The sequence below is a fragment of the Eulemur rufifrons genome, chromosome 15, assembly GCF_041146395.1.
Source record: "Eulemur rufifrons isolate Redbay chromosome 15, OSU_ERuf_1, whole genome shotgun sequence".
Lineage (NCBI taxonomy): Eukaryota > Metazoa > Chordata > Mammalia > Primates > Lemuridae > Eulemur > Eulemur rufifrons.
In genome coordinates, this window is record NC_090997.1 from 51,227,674 (window position 1) to 51,241,599 (window position 13,926).

The 13,926-nt window shown below is 33.2% G+C and overlaps 1 pseudogene; it reads right to left on the reverse strand.

The window, feature by feature from the left end:
• Positions 1 to 837: 837 nt before the first annotated feature.
• Positions 838 to 1,957, reverse strand: LOC138395967 (glyceraldehyde-3-phosphate dehydrogenase pseudogene; annotated as a pseudogene).
• Positions 1,958 to 13,926: the final 11,969 nt, after the last annotated feature.

Sequence of the window (13,926 nt, forward strand, 5' to 3'; positions counted from 1 at the left end):
AATAAGGAATTTATTGGTTCATTTGTTCTTCAATGTTCCAACAAATCAATATGAGGAGCCCACAATATTTCTGACATTTTTATAGGTATTGGAAATAAAAGATGAATATATATTTATAACTTTTAAGAGTGTCCAGTCTTTATGGAGTGATAGATGAATAAATAACTAATTATTAAAATTCATTAAAATTACATAACATTAAAAGGCAATGTTCATTATTCATTCAACAAATATTTATTGACCCTATATACACTACTCTAGAGTCCCAGGGATAAAAAAGATAGATAGATATGCCTCCCCTCTTAGATTTTTATTTGAGGTGAGACCATCAAGAAACATACAATATGAGATGATGGGTCATGGAGAAAAAAAAGTCTTGAGAGAGTACTACGAGTACTTAGGAAGGCCTTATAGACAATGTGACTGTGAGGAAATAATTATGATAGCAGTTCTGATTGGTCAGTCCTTGAATAGCTCCCAGGGAATCTTCAGTTATGATAGACTCTTGACCAACTCTGGGAGTGTGACCCACAAAATGTTCTTTGTTACTGGTTGATGATGCTGTGTACACTTAGAGCAATGAGACACTCCTCATCATACTGTCAAGACTTATCAGAATCATTTTGTGCAAATATCCAAATTGTTGGGGTCCTGAATTTCAGCTACCATGCTATGTCACCAACCCTATATAAAAACTCTGGGCCCTGAGACTCAAGCGCATGTCCCCGGGCAGAGATAATTCACATAGGTGCCTATGTGCCTAGCTATGTATGGGGAGAGTCATGGGATGATGGTGAGGTTTTTATTTGGGGGGGGGGCGTCGCTTCTGATTTCCTTTTACTTTTCTTTTTTTGGCTGGGTACAGGGTACTTTATTTATGGCATATGACAAAGTAGTGCTCCCTAAGCCCTTTCCTTTCTTCAAAGGGTCTGGGATGGAAACTGTGTCAAGGAGGGAGAATGTTTTTGTGTGTTGGGATATGAATTGGGATGAAAAATCCACCACTCTGTTACTGTAACTGAATTCCTTGTCAAACCAGGAAATGAGCTTGACAAAGAAGTCCTTGAAGGCAGTGCCAGCCTCAGCATCAAAGGCAGTACAGTGTCACTTTTAAAGTCACAGGAGACAGCCTGATCCTTAATGTAGTCAAGGGTGCCCTTTGTGGAGCCCTCCATTGCCTGCTTCACCACTTTCTTGATGTCATCATGTTTGCCAGCTTTCTCCAGATGGCAGGTCTGATCTATGACCAATACGTTTGGCATGGGAACATGAAAGGCCATGCCAGTGAGTTTCCCATGCAGCTCAAGGATAATCTTACACACAACCTTGGCAGTGCTCGTAGATGCAGGGATGATGTTCAGGGCAGCCCCATGGCCATCAAGCCACAATTTCCCGCAGGGGCTATCCATGGTCTTCTAGGTGACAGTAATGACATGGAATGTGGTTATGAGTCTCTCCAATACGCTAAATTTGTCATGGATGATCTTGGCTCAGGGGCTAAACAGTTGATGGTATAGGAAGCATTGCTAATAATCATGAGGGACTTGTCCAGTTCTCATGGTTCATGCCCATCACAAACATGGGGAAATCAGCACAAGGGGCAGAGATGATAACATCTGGACTCCACCCTTTAAGTGAGCTCCAGCCTTCTCCAAGGTAATGAAGATTACAGTGGACTCCACAACATATTCAGTACCAGCATCACCCTATTTGATGTTGGCAGGATATCACATCTGGAAGATGAAAAAGGGCTTTCCATTGATGACAAGTTTACTATTCTCAGCTTTGTGCCAATGCACTTGCCATGGCTGGAATTATACTGGAACATACAGACCATGTAGTTGAGGTCAATAAAGAGGTTACTGATTGCAATACTATGTAATTTTTTGGAGTTATCGGCAGCCCTGGTGACCAGGTGCCCAATACATCCAAATCCATTTACTTGAACCCCAACCATCATGTCTCAGGGACATGGCTGGCAGTGCATGAGAAGATACGTCTGTCTGTCATACAAAGAGGAGCAGAGAGATCATGGTGTTTCAAAAATGCTCCTATAGATGATACATTTTGGGTCTGGCATTGGAAGAGGGAGTCATGTCTGGCTTGCACAAACTTCTGTGAGAGTTGATTATTACCTGCAGTTCTTTCTATCATTCTGGTTCTGACGCCCATGTTAGTTTGAGGTGACCATACCACTTCCTGCCAGCCAGTCATAGTTGATTAGGCCAGTGTGAACACTGAAGTTTAAATGGATCATATTGAATTTTTCTCTTGAGAATTAGTATTTAGGACAGAGTGAGTCTCAGCAGTAAGATTTAAATATGGGGAAGCACATATCAACAACTAGAAAGAATATTTTCTATAAATGAAAGGAGAAAATCTGGACTGCAGAAAGAGAGAAGGAAGAAAAGGGTAGAGTAGTGGAAATGAGAAACCAATCAGCCTCAGCTTCTGGGGTTCATGAAGGAAAAGTGGTAGTTCTGTCCTCCTGTGAGACCAATCTGTACCTTTGTCCTTGGATATTGTGACAATTCTGTATCACTCAAGAACTTCCTAGCTTATTTAAATGGATTTCTTTTCCTTAAAATGATTCTTAATGAGTGTGGACTCATTTAAAATGACTACATATACTGTAAATGACTGAATATACTATATCAAAAGAATTGGTTAAAAAAGAAACAAAAATGAAAATTTTGAAAATTTCTATAGAAATAGGATAATACTACTGGCTTTTAAAAACAAACACATAAACAAAACACATAGTTTTAGAAGGACAGTACTAATAACAAAGTGGCAAATGGAAGGGATGAAGAAACAGGGAAAGGTGATTTATTTGGAAAATATTTTAGATAAAATCATTAGGAAATACCTGTTTTCACACCTTATAAAAGAATGAAGTTTGGAAGACTTCTTTTAAATTTCAGGCTAAACATAAGTTGTATGTTTATTTCTAACACTTGAAAAAAAATCTCCAGGGTATTTTTCTTCAAATGTTTGCAGGTGTGAATAATTAAAATACCACACTTACTTTCATTTGATTGTGTGAGCATTCTCATGTCTACAAGTGATTCTAATCAACTTCACTGAACATGGGAGAGCCTCTATAATTAACACAATTTTCTGTAAAATCCTTAGAGTTTAGAATTATAATTCATATTGCATTCCTCATTATTATTTGTATTCATTTGAACTTCCATTTTTCTTAGGGAATAATAATTTACTAAATGATCAAAATCGTTTTCATTTTTTAAAATAAAACTATTTAGGAATGAATAGAAAATGGTCAGTGAAGTATTTCAAATAATAAGCCATTCCTATACACAATAATTAATTAGATAAAATAACATTTCAACTTATTTGTTCAAGCTCATTCTTTATTAGATTTTCTAGGGTCATTTTGGTGTGAATAAATTCTTCCTTCATCTTGCAACTGATACACTGTAGCTGAGAGGAGCAAACTTATACTAGATGGCTATCTAGTGCTCAAGGTATATTTAGGCATCTCTTCTATCTAACCAGTGCATGGGACCAGGTATAATGTATAATACAGCTCAGTAGTGAAGAGAAAAGCTTTGGAGTTAATAAACACCAAGATTCAAACATGAATTTCCAAGGCTTAATGTCATCATCTATAAATTGAAGTAATAATTTCTACTTCATAGATTTGTTGAGAATTAAATGAGGCAATATATGTACAGATTCTGGTGCATACTATATCTTAAATGCACACTTGCTATTAATATAATACTTATATAAATGGGCTTTTTGTTCTCTGGAAGAGATTTTAACACTAAGGAAGCTAAGGTATTGTAATAAATTGCAATCATGTTTCTTGAAATTTTTGCTTTATTTCAACTTGCTCAATTTGAAAAAATAAAATGGCATAAATGGGTCAAAAAATATAAATACTGAATTTTGGAGGACAGGTAACATCAGTTACCTGATTAAACCTAATTATTTTCAACTCTGGATCCACTAGAACAATGAATCTCAAATCAGAAATATTTTAATGTCTCTTCACCAGAAATTCCTGTTTTAAGTTTGAGCTAATGTCTAGGAATCTGTATTTTTAATGAATACACCCAGTGGATTCTGAGACAAGTCATTCTCAACCCCACCCTGAGACTTATCACATGAATGTGAGCTGTCTAAGGATGAGTGCCAAGTCTTATTCATCTCCCACACTTGGTGTCTGACTTTGTAACTAACAGGCACTAACTATTCAATAAATAATGATCAAATAATATAATTAATGGTTACCATACCCAAACAAAACTGATTAATATGGCTATTTTGTTAATTATGTCCATTGTGAGTTGTATATATGTTGAATTTTTATACCGATTGTGATAGAGGACTGTTATATTCAAATTAGTTATTGTTATCTGTGACAAAAATGCAAATTTATTTATTTTAAAATATGAAAATACTTTGTACTATTTATATATGTTTACACTTATTCTTAGACTTTCTCAAAACATTTGAAACATTAAGACTTGAAATTAGAAACAACCCAGTTCCAATATGTAACTCTATTCTCACTTCTTCCCAGAAAATGAATTTTTCTTTCCAACTGATACAAAACAAAAGGCTGATCTCTTGTTTCCTCTAGAACGCTAAACTGTAAACAGAAAAAGAGTAAACAGTTATACCTGAGTGTTGACAAAGCAAAGAGTGCAAACCAACAGAAGAAACTATCAGCTGAGCAAGCAATTAATCAGGATACCACTAAGAGACAAGATTATCTGAAATACAATCAACAACAAAAAAATTAGCCTAAGTGTAAGTTAGATTTGGATGAGATATCAAAATTTCACTTTCAGTGAATGAATGCTCAATATGTCTCGTAAAAGTGATCAATATTATACATGAAGATAACATTAAAATTGTGAATCCAAATTTTTAAATTCAAATTTTTAAATTCACATAATTTATTTTAACAGCATTTTAAAAATTTGCCAAAAATACTAAAGTTTGAATCAGATATTGGAAAGGGCTCTAATACCAGCTCTGAACCTGCTAACATTGTATACTTGGATAAATAATTATATGCCAAAGCCTTTATCTATTTATTTATTTTTACCTACATACCTCATGATGTTATTTTAATATTAAATTTCAAAATGTCTATGAATGTGCTTGAAAATTATAAATGAATAAACACCATTGTCATTTTATATTTTCAAATATCATAAATTCAACTGTCTGCAGTGCACATTTCTTCATGTTACTTTTGAGATTTTCATTTTCCTATAGTTATATATTATTAATTATGTCTTGAAGAAAGATATAAATTCCATGTTAAAAAGATTAAGACAAATTTTTGTGGATGTATTTTGAATGAAGAAATAAAATTGAGTGATTGGAAGTAAAAAGTTGAGCTTGCATCAATTCCAATAAGTAGTTAAAAGTTCAAAGAGACTTCTGGTTACTATTTGTTCACTATATTGATGCAAGTAGTCTCTCTTCCAGCTCTCAAAAAATTCTCAAATAATATACATTTGGGCTTGAAAAGAAAAGACAATCCCTAGAAATGATAAGATGGGAATTCAAGGCTGTAAATTTCATCAGGAACTAAACTGAACACATCATATAAATTATTTGCATCTATTATTACCTGTTAACATCTGCAAGGTGACATGCAAACTCATTGTGAAACCATTCTACTAATGTTTTTTCATTTGCCTAGGGGGTGCTATAAAGAAGTTGGTTTCTGAAATGTTAATGTTATGGGAGGAATAAAGGAAACATCCAGGAGCAGCTGAAACTCCAAGTTATATTATTTTTAAATATGGAGTCTAAAATCTTGTTATCTATTAGATACACAGGAAAATCAAGCTCAAGTGTTTGAAGAAAGAATGGAAAGACTATAATCTACATAGAAACAATAGTTCATCTTGGGAAAAGAACCAAACAAAAATTATAGAATGAAAAATAAAGTAACTGCCATTAAAGAAAAAAATGTGTTGATGGTTTCCATGGGTAGAGTAGACAAAACTGAAGAAACAATTACATAATTGGAAGTTAGATTTAAGGAAATAGGAAAAATACAGCACAGATAAATAAAATCTTGGAAAATATAAAGGAGCTGTTAGACGTTAAAGAAAGATTAAGAAATTTTAACATATGGTTAATATAAGTTCAGAACTAGAGAATAGAAATAAAAGGTTAGAGGATATTTTTCAAGCCATAATGACTAAAGGTTTAAATTTAAAAAGAAAATGTAAAGAATTTAGGGAGAATTTAAAGAAAAAGAGAGAAAAAAATGAGTCATAAGAATGAAGGAACACACAGTAAAGCAATATGTATAAATCATATACATTTACATTGTAGTGAAAATGCAGAACATGAGACAAGGAAAAAATATTTTAAAGCACCAAAGGAAAAAGAAAGAAAAAAAGAAAGATCACCTTCAAAGGAATAACAACATTGGGGAGTTTTCAGCAAAACATTTGAAGCTAATATACAAAGTAATAATATTCTCAAAACATTTAAGAAAAATAGTTGTCAATCTAGAAATCCATACCAAAATAAATATCATTTACATGCAAAGGCTTGATGAATATTTTCAGACATAAAAAGACAGAAAGTTTATATTTCACAGAATTTTAGTAAATCTTAGTCAGAATTTACTTCAAGGAAAAAAACCACTAATTTTATGGAGATTTAAAAAAGAATAATGAAATTGACAATAATAACTAGAAAATGAAGAAAAAACAAATAAAGAGGACCCTGTTGTGTGTTTTAAGAATGCATACACAAAACCTTTATGTTAAATAGTAAATTTAGTGTGTTTATATGTTTATACTAAAAAGTTTAAATGTAACCATTAAAATAATAAGCTTGAGATATGTTTCTACTCTAAAATATTAAACAAAAATGGGACTAAAAATTCATTTCAATGGAAGACAGAATGGGAGAAAAATAATCAGAGGAAAATCCTGAGTAGGAAACTCTAGATAATAATATATTTGCTCTACATTTATATAAGGTAGAAGATACAAAAGCAGTATACTTAGAAAAACAAGCAAGTAGAAGGCTATGTATACAATGACCAATATGTTATTTTGATCTTTATACAACAAAACCGATAGGTCTCAAAAACACTAAGATGGATAAACAAGCTGTAGAAGGAAAAGTTTATCATCACACCATATGATAAGAGACTTCAAATGTGACTGTGTTCTGTCTAGAGAGTCCTTGCCATTCACAATACACATACACAACAATCCAGCATATTACTTATGGATACAAATAACATGAGTGATCATACTACAACACAGATACCTACCAATCTCAAGGTAATGGTTGCTTTTCTGAAGGGAGGAACAGAATAGGATTAAGGAGAATTACCAAGGAAACATCACCTCCTCAATTTATCTGCAACATTTATTTATTCAAAAATAATTTTGAGGTTACTGAGGTAAAATTTTAACATTTGTTAGATGTTGAGAGTGGTTACATGAGTATTTGTAATGTTAAGCTTTGGACTTATTTATGCTTACATATATAATCATATGTTTTAATAAGAGGCTAAAAGTAACAAATGTTTTCTTTATCTGTGGAATACTGGAAAATTAAATTCCAGTGAAGTACTGTAGAGTAATAGTGTAATACATACCTTCTCCTGAGAACATCAATACAAATATTGGTATTATACTTTATTTCTCAAATACTACTATTTCCAACTTTCAAATAAGTCGTATCAAAGGAATGTCAGACTACTTACGCATGTCCTAAAATCCTAGATTGCCTTAGATCCCCTGGTATTTTGCCTATTCCAAAATTGCAGGTGTAACTTATGCCATGAAACTAGTGGTACATGTCAAAATTGTATTTTCCTTAAATTATCTCAGATCACTTGGAATCATCTTCACAAATATAGGATCTGACTCCCTGCCAGCTCATGTTCTCCCAAATCTGGAGATATCAGCTCAAAAAGAAAGGCATGTCTCTTCATAAATGAAAAAATTATCTATAGGAGTTTCAGAGCGAAGTACCATCATCCATGAAAGATGTAAGGCTCGCTAGAATTATGAGTAAGAGTGAAGGAGAAAGTTAAGAAACTATACATTTACAAGCAATAAAGGCTCAACTGAAATTAAATGTTAATGAGTCTGGCCTTAATTGAGTTTTACTCCCGCTGCTAAACTCTTTAGTAAAATATATTATCACATCATTTCTTTTATGATGCATTAAAGTCTGCACTATATTAAAACATTAGTTATTTTGATACTTAAAGATATGGCTTGCATCATTTTACAGTATTGTCTGTCAAGTGCATTATCACAGCGTTGCAGTTATTTGTCAGAATTCCTCAAGCTGGGACATGAGTTAATTTAGCTATTATATTCACAGAAATTGCCTTTCCTAATGCAAGATTTAATTGATTTTAATATAGCTCCTTAGTGAATTTCCCAGTAGGTCTATAATTCCACATTGGTGCACTCCATTTACATTGTGTCAGAGACATGGATTCAAAAGGCACCCTGTTATGTCCAAAGATTCACTGCCTTTCAGTGAATCCTTCATACCTATTACTGTATCCCAATGACCACAGTGACGGTTTGAGTGTGACAATATGTCAAAAGAGGACAAGTGATCCTCTACAGTTAACCTTTTTGAAGCAACTCTACATTGGGTTCAACTTAGGTTCCCAACATCACAACCTATGACAATAAGATTAAAGGATCCAAAGAGCAAAGAACAAATCAATTCACTCTGCTGCTCAGTAGCCTAAGAACTTCAAATTGGTTGATTAAAGTGCCACGTAGGCTACTGAGATTTTTCTTAGGTTCCCAAGACTACTGTAATTTAAGCATATTTATTCTAAATTGAAACTTCAACTTAGCCTATTTTTCATAACCTGTGGGGTGTTTTGGAACACAGGCCTGAGGCAGCACTTCTCTTTTTACAATCCTTGGAATGCTACCTACTAGATTTAGAATTCTCTCAGGATTCTTTAGTACTTGATACTGTGCCCTGCCCATAGTTAGGTAATCAAAGCATCAAAAAATTCATAAATAATAAATGATTTAAGGATACATTCATGAATTAATGAATGAGCACAAATGTGCTGAATCATGCTAAGCCTCACTTTCTTCATCTCTAAAGGGGTCGGTGTTATCCCCAACTTGAAGAATCATTATTAGAGAAATACACAGAAATAAATGATGCATGTAAAGAACCTAGAACAAAGTGGAAGCAAACGTGATATGAAATATAACTTGAGCATGCTTCTATTATAATTATTCATATTAATCACTGATCAAAATGTTTTCCAAAACATGACAATGCTCCAGTGTAAATTATTTTAAATCATACCCAGTAAAGAATATTAGTACCAATTTTCCGTCATTAAATTTTGCATTTTGGTCTTTTAACATCAAAATCTTCTCACTGTTTATATGGCATAACTTACATAAAAAGGAAAATACTAAACACTTAGGAAACATTACATTTGTGAAAACTCTGGACATTATACAGGATTCCTACTCAACTCTGACACTCTGCTTTGATCTTGTCACATTTTAAAAGTAATAGTGAAAAGTCAAAAGTTCTCCTGAAATACTGAGATTCACTCCTAGAGTAGAAAATATATTCATTTGCCCAAAATGATAAAACTAGTCATTTTTTCAGAAGTGCTGGCACAAATTCTTCTAGGGTGCAATATCTAGTACAAAATTGACATTCTTAGAGGAAGAAATCATGAAATGTGCAGTCACTGGATATTAAATGGTACATCTTTTTGAGATTATTTTATCTATTCTTTGAGGAGGGACTAAAGTTGCTGTTGGCATATTTCATGACTGCATTTTTTAAAGCTATGATCAAAAGATTAGGATTTCTTTTAAAAAATAAAAAAAAGAATAATGCTGTTTTATCCACAAATGACTTTCAATTTATCCTATTCCTTAATAGAAATTATGTGGTGTCTATTGCATTCTAAACTACAATAAAAACTAAGTGAAATGATTATGCCTCAGCTGACTTTTCTATGGGTGCAATTTTAATTTAAGTATAATATCTTCAATTTAGTCAATTTGACTTAGTTCAAAAGCATTGTGACAACTCTAAATGAGAAACTAAATTCTAGTATTTGAAACTTTGAGTAAGAGATGAGAAACATTTAACCAAAAAGTTCTACAATATCACAACTATTTTTCTATGAGATTAATATTTTACATTAGAATGAAATATTCAGAATGCCACATATTTCATTTTCCCTACAAAAATGACAAAAATAACAATAAGAAAAAGAAATTCTATATTCAGTTTATTTAAAATTACTTTCTCACTTGTGAGTTTTAAATAGTTTGTTAAATTTGAGATAGATTTTTTTTTAGTTGCTAAAAATTAAAAATATACTTTGGAGTTAATGTGCATTTAAGAATAAAAATAAGGTTGCAAAATTCATCGTCAAAAAGTAGAATTATCAACTGACCTTTTTTTTTCCCTCTAAAGTTAATTTCCTGTTAGTAAATAACTGTAGGTTGGGAGCAATGTTATCATGAGATCTCTGTTCACAGGAGTGCTGGTGTATGGACTGCAGAGTGAAAGTTTCCCCATTTCATAGTTATAATGTGGCTCAGGTGTGAATGAGTAGGTTAATCATGTGAAAACACGGTTCAATTGTGAATCAATCTCTAGCAGAGCCTGCTTGACTGGATATCAGAGGTGAAGGCTGTTGACAACATGCTTTCTCTTGATTGACCGAAGATGGAAAAGAAAAAAGGGTGGTTAGTTCTTATCCTCATTCCTATCACCAACTTCTCAATTACATTCCTAAAAGTTATGATAAAGCCAGAAACAACTTTAAGAAAATTAAGGTAATATTTATACTGTCCTCTGATATTTTCACTTCAGCTGTTCTTTATCTGCCTTGCTCTAAGCCTCAGAAGCTTAAGAATAAAATTCACTGGAGAATTTCAGACACGTTTCTGCCTGTGGACCTGGACGATCCCCAGGGAGATCTTTCTCAAATTTAAAGTCCTCTGAAGAATAAATAATGACCAAATCCTGAGAAGAAATTTAAAAGACAGTGCTTCAACTAACCTGCTTTGCTGCCCTCAAATCCAGGTAGAATACCATCAAAATCACTGATGCATCAAGATTTAAAATGGCCTCTACCCCTTGACCACTTATATTCTGGCATTTTCCATCTTCAGAACACAGAGAATTTATCATGACCTTCATCTCATAAGGGACTTGTATTATTTGTGTACATGTCAGGTCATGTACTTTTCAACTTTGTATTTAATACATGGCAGATAAAAATTCATTTTAAAGACCAGCTTATATGTCACATATTCCATAAAGCCTGAGCTGTTCCCTCAAATCCTGGAACATGATAGATTCTCAGTATGTAATCATGGGAAAAAATGAATAAATGAATGAATCACTCTCTATGAAAGACTCTGCAATAAAATGCTTCTACTAACATAGTCTTTTACTAACCATGCATTCATTTGACCCTCTCCACTACAAAAATTTTACATTTTTGATTTGTTTAGCAAATAGGTCATCAGTATCACTATTTCTGGCTCATGATAGGTGTATGTTAACAGTTGGAAAATGAAGGACAAGACAATCAAGATATATCTCTTTCAGTATACTCATAAATATATAATTTATTAAATTACAAAAAATATAAAATGGAATGGATGGAATATAAAATAGAACATGGAAGTATGTATGATTTTTCTATTATTTTATAATTAATAACCACAAATATAGTGGCTTAAATCAACATACATTTACTATTTCACGAGTGCTGTGGTTCCAGAGTCTAGACACAGCTTAGCTGGATTCTAAACTCTTCCCAGGTCACACTGCAGGCTGGCTGTCAGCTAAAGACTTCTATCAGCACCTAGTGGCAGCTCCTTGCCACAAGGCCCTCTTAAACCTTCCCACAGGCCATCTCACAACATGGCAGCTCATTTCTTCATAGCTAGAAAGGGAGAGGCTATTTCTTCAATAAAGGCCAGTCCCTATTTCAAAAAGTTTCACTTGATTGTCAGGCCCACTCAGGATCATTTCACTTTTAATTGATTCAAAATCACCTTGCTTGGGATTTTAATTACATCTGCAAAATCTTTTCACCTTCGCCAGCCTAATCACAATAGTGATATCTCATCATATTTACAGATTCTGCCCACATTCAAGAAAAGGAGATTATACTAATTATACTCCAGGGGATGAGGATCTTCGAGTCAATCTCAGAATTCTACCTACCGCAGAATGTGAGCATGGAATTTAAGGTTTGAGTACATAGAACATAACCCTCTGTCATAAATGTTCTAGCTTTCCCCTCCAGGCAAAAGGTAGATTTGTACTTCTCTGCCAATCCCCCTTTGAAGGTAAGTATAGCCATGTATTTTAATCTTGGCGATGAAGTAAGAGTAGAAATGAATGTGGCATTTCTATGAGGAAGCTTTTAAAATCAGCACGTTTCATCACATCCCTTTGTTTCTGCCTTAGTGATTGTGAAATCTTGTGTTGAGATGAAGTCTCTGTCAGCCTCAGTCTTGAGCGATTATGAGTTAAGTCCTTCTTCTAACCAGCATTAGAAATGCAGTATGAGTGGAAAACGTTTGTTGTCTTAAGCAACTGAATTCCTGGGTGTATTTGTTACTGCAGAACAATTTTGCCATTCTTGAATCATGTATGTACTACCTGGAGTTCAGATGTTAAGGGGAATCTTAGTCACTCAGAACTGCAACAAACCAGAATGTTCTCTCAAAGGGTAAATTGGTAGTAGAAATGAGAATATCCTCAGAAAGGGAAAAGATCAGACTGTACCGGAGATTGGAGCAAAGTATTGGAAGATAACAATGGAATAAACATCATATTGTGAGGGACGTAGAGTGAAATGTAAAGAAAACTATGTGCATGTAGTTTGAGGGTGTCATTAATATAAGATTATGGGAAGAGAGAGTCACTTGTTGGTCATAATACAAGGGGCACTAGATCAAAGGAAAATGCATAGGACATTAATATTGTTGTCCATCATTGCATAATTTAATCTTTAACCCATTATTTCTCCCAAAAATTTTATTTATAAAATCCATCAAACTATCTTTCTGTTCATTTATTATTGTAAGTAATGTGGTTAAAAATTTATCTGGTACAACCTGTTCTAAAACTTTAAGATGAGAAAGAAGCTGTTTTCTAGCTGTGATTACCTAAATGTTAAGCAGTGAGAACAAATAATGAAATAAGTGGTCTAGATGTCATTTGTTAAGGACTGGCGGGTAATAATTGCATACTCTACATAGACTACCTTATAAACAATAGATGAGCTCACTCTAAATGAAGTCACTAAATGTAATTACAGCAATATACATTAAATGCTATAAAAAAGAACAGTGAATAAGAATTCAGAAGAACCATTATCCTGGGTCTAGAATTGTCATTACTAAAAAACTCGTGATCATATGTAAAGTAAATAATTTTCACACACATATTTTCTTCTCTGGATAATGGTAGGGATTTGATTATTTGACCTTTCACATCTGAATTATGAAAGTTATATAAATATAAAGTACTTCCACATAATAAGGTTAGGTGAGTAAATAGAATCTGTGCCTGGAAAATAATTGAAAAGGATTTCAAATTACTTTTAACTTTCAGCACTCCATTTTCATATCTACCCAATATGGCTACACACAGACCTCCTAGGATCTTCAGAGTCTTTTATCTTCCTATATGTCCTATGAATCAAAATCCTCTATGGTTAGCAAATTGAAAGGTCAATAATATTATGTATAATAAAAACTGGATGACAGCTACGTATAGCTTAGTACTCATCTATCTATTAACAGAGAAAAGCATAAACCGATTTATCAACACCCTTAATGAGAAAACAGAAAAGGATTAAAACTGTGTGGACAACACTGAAGAGCAAACTTACCACTAGAATTTCTG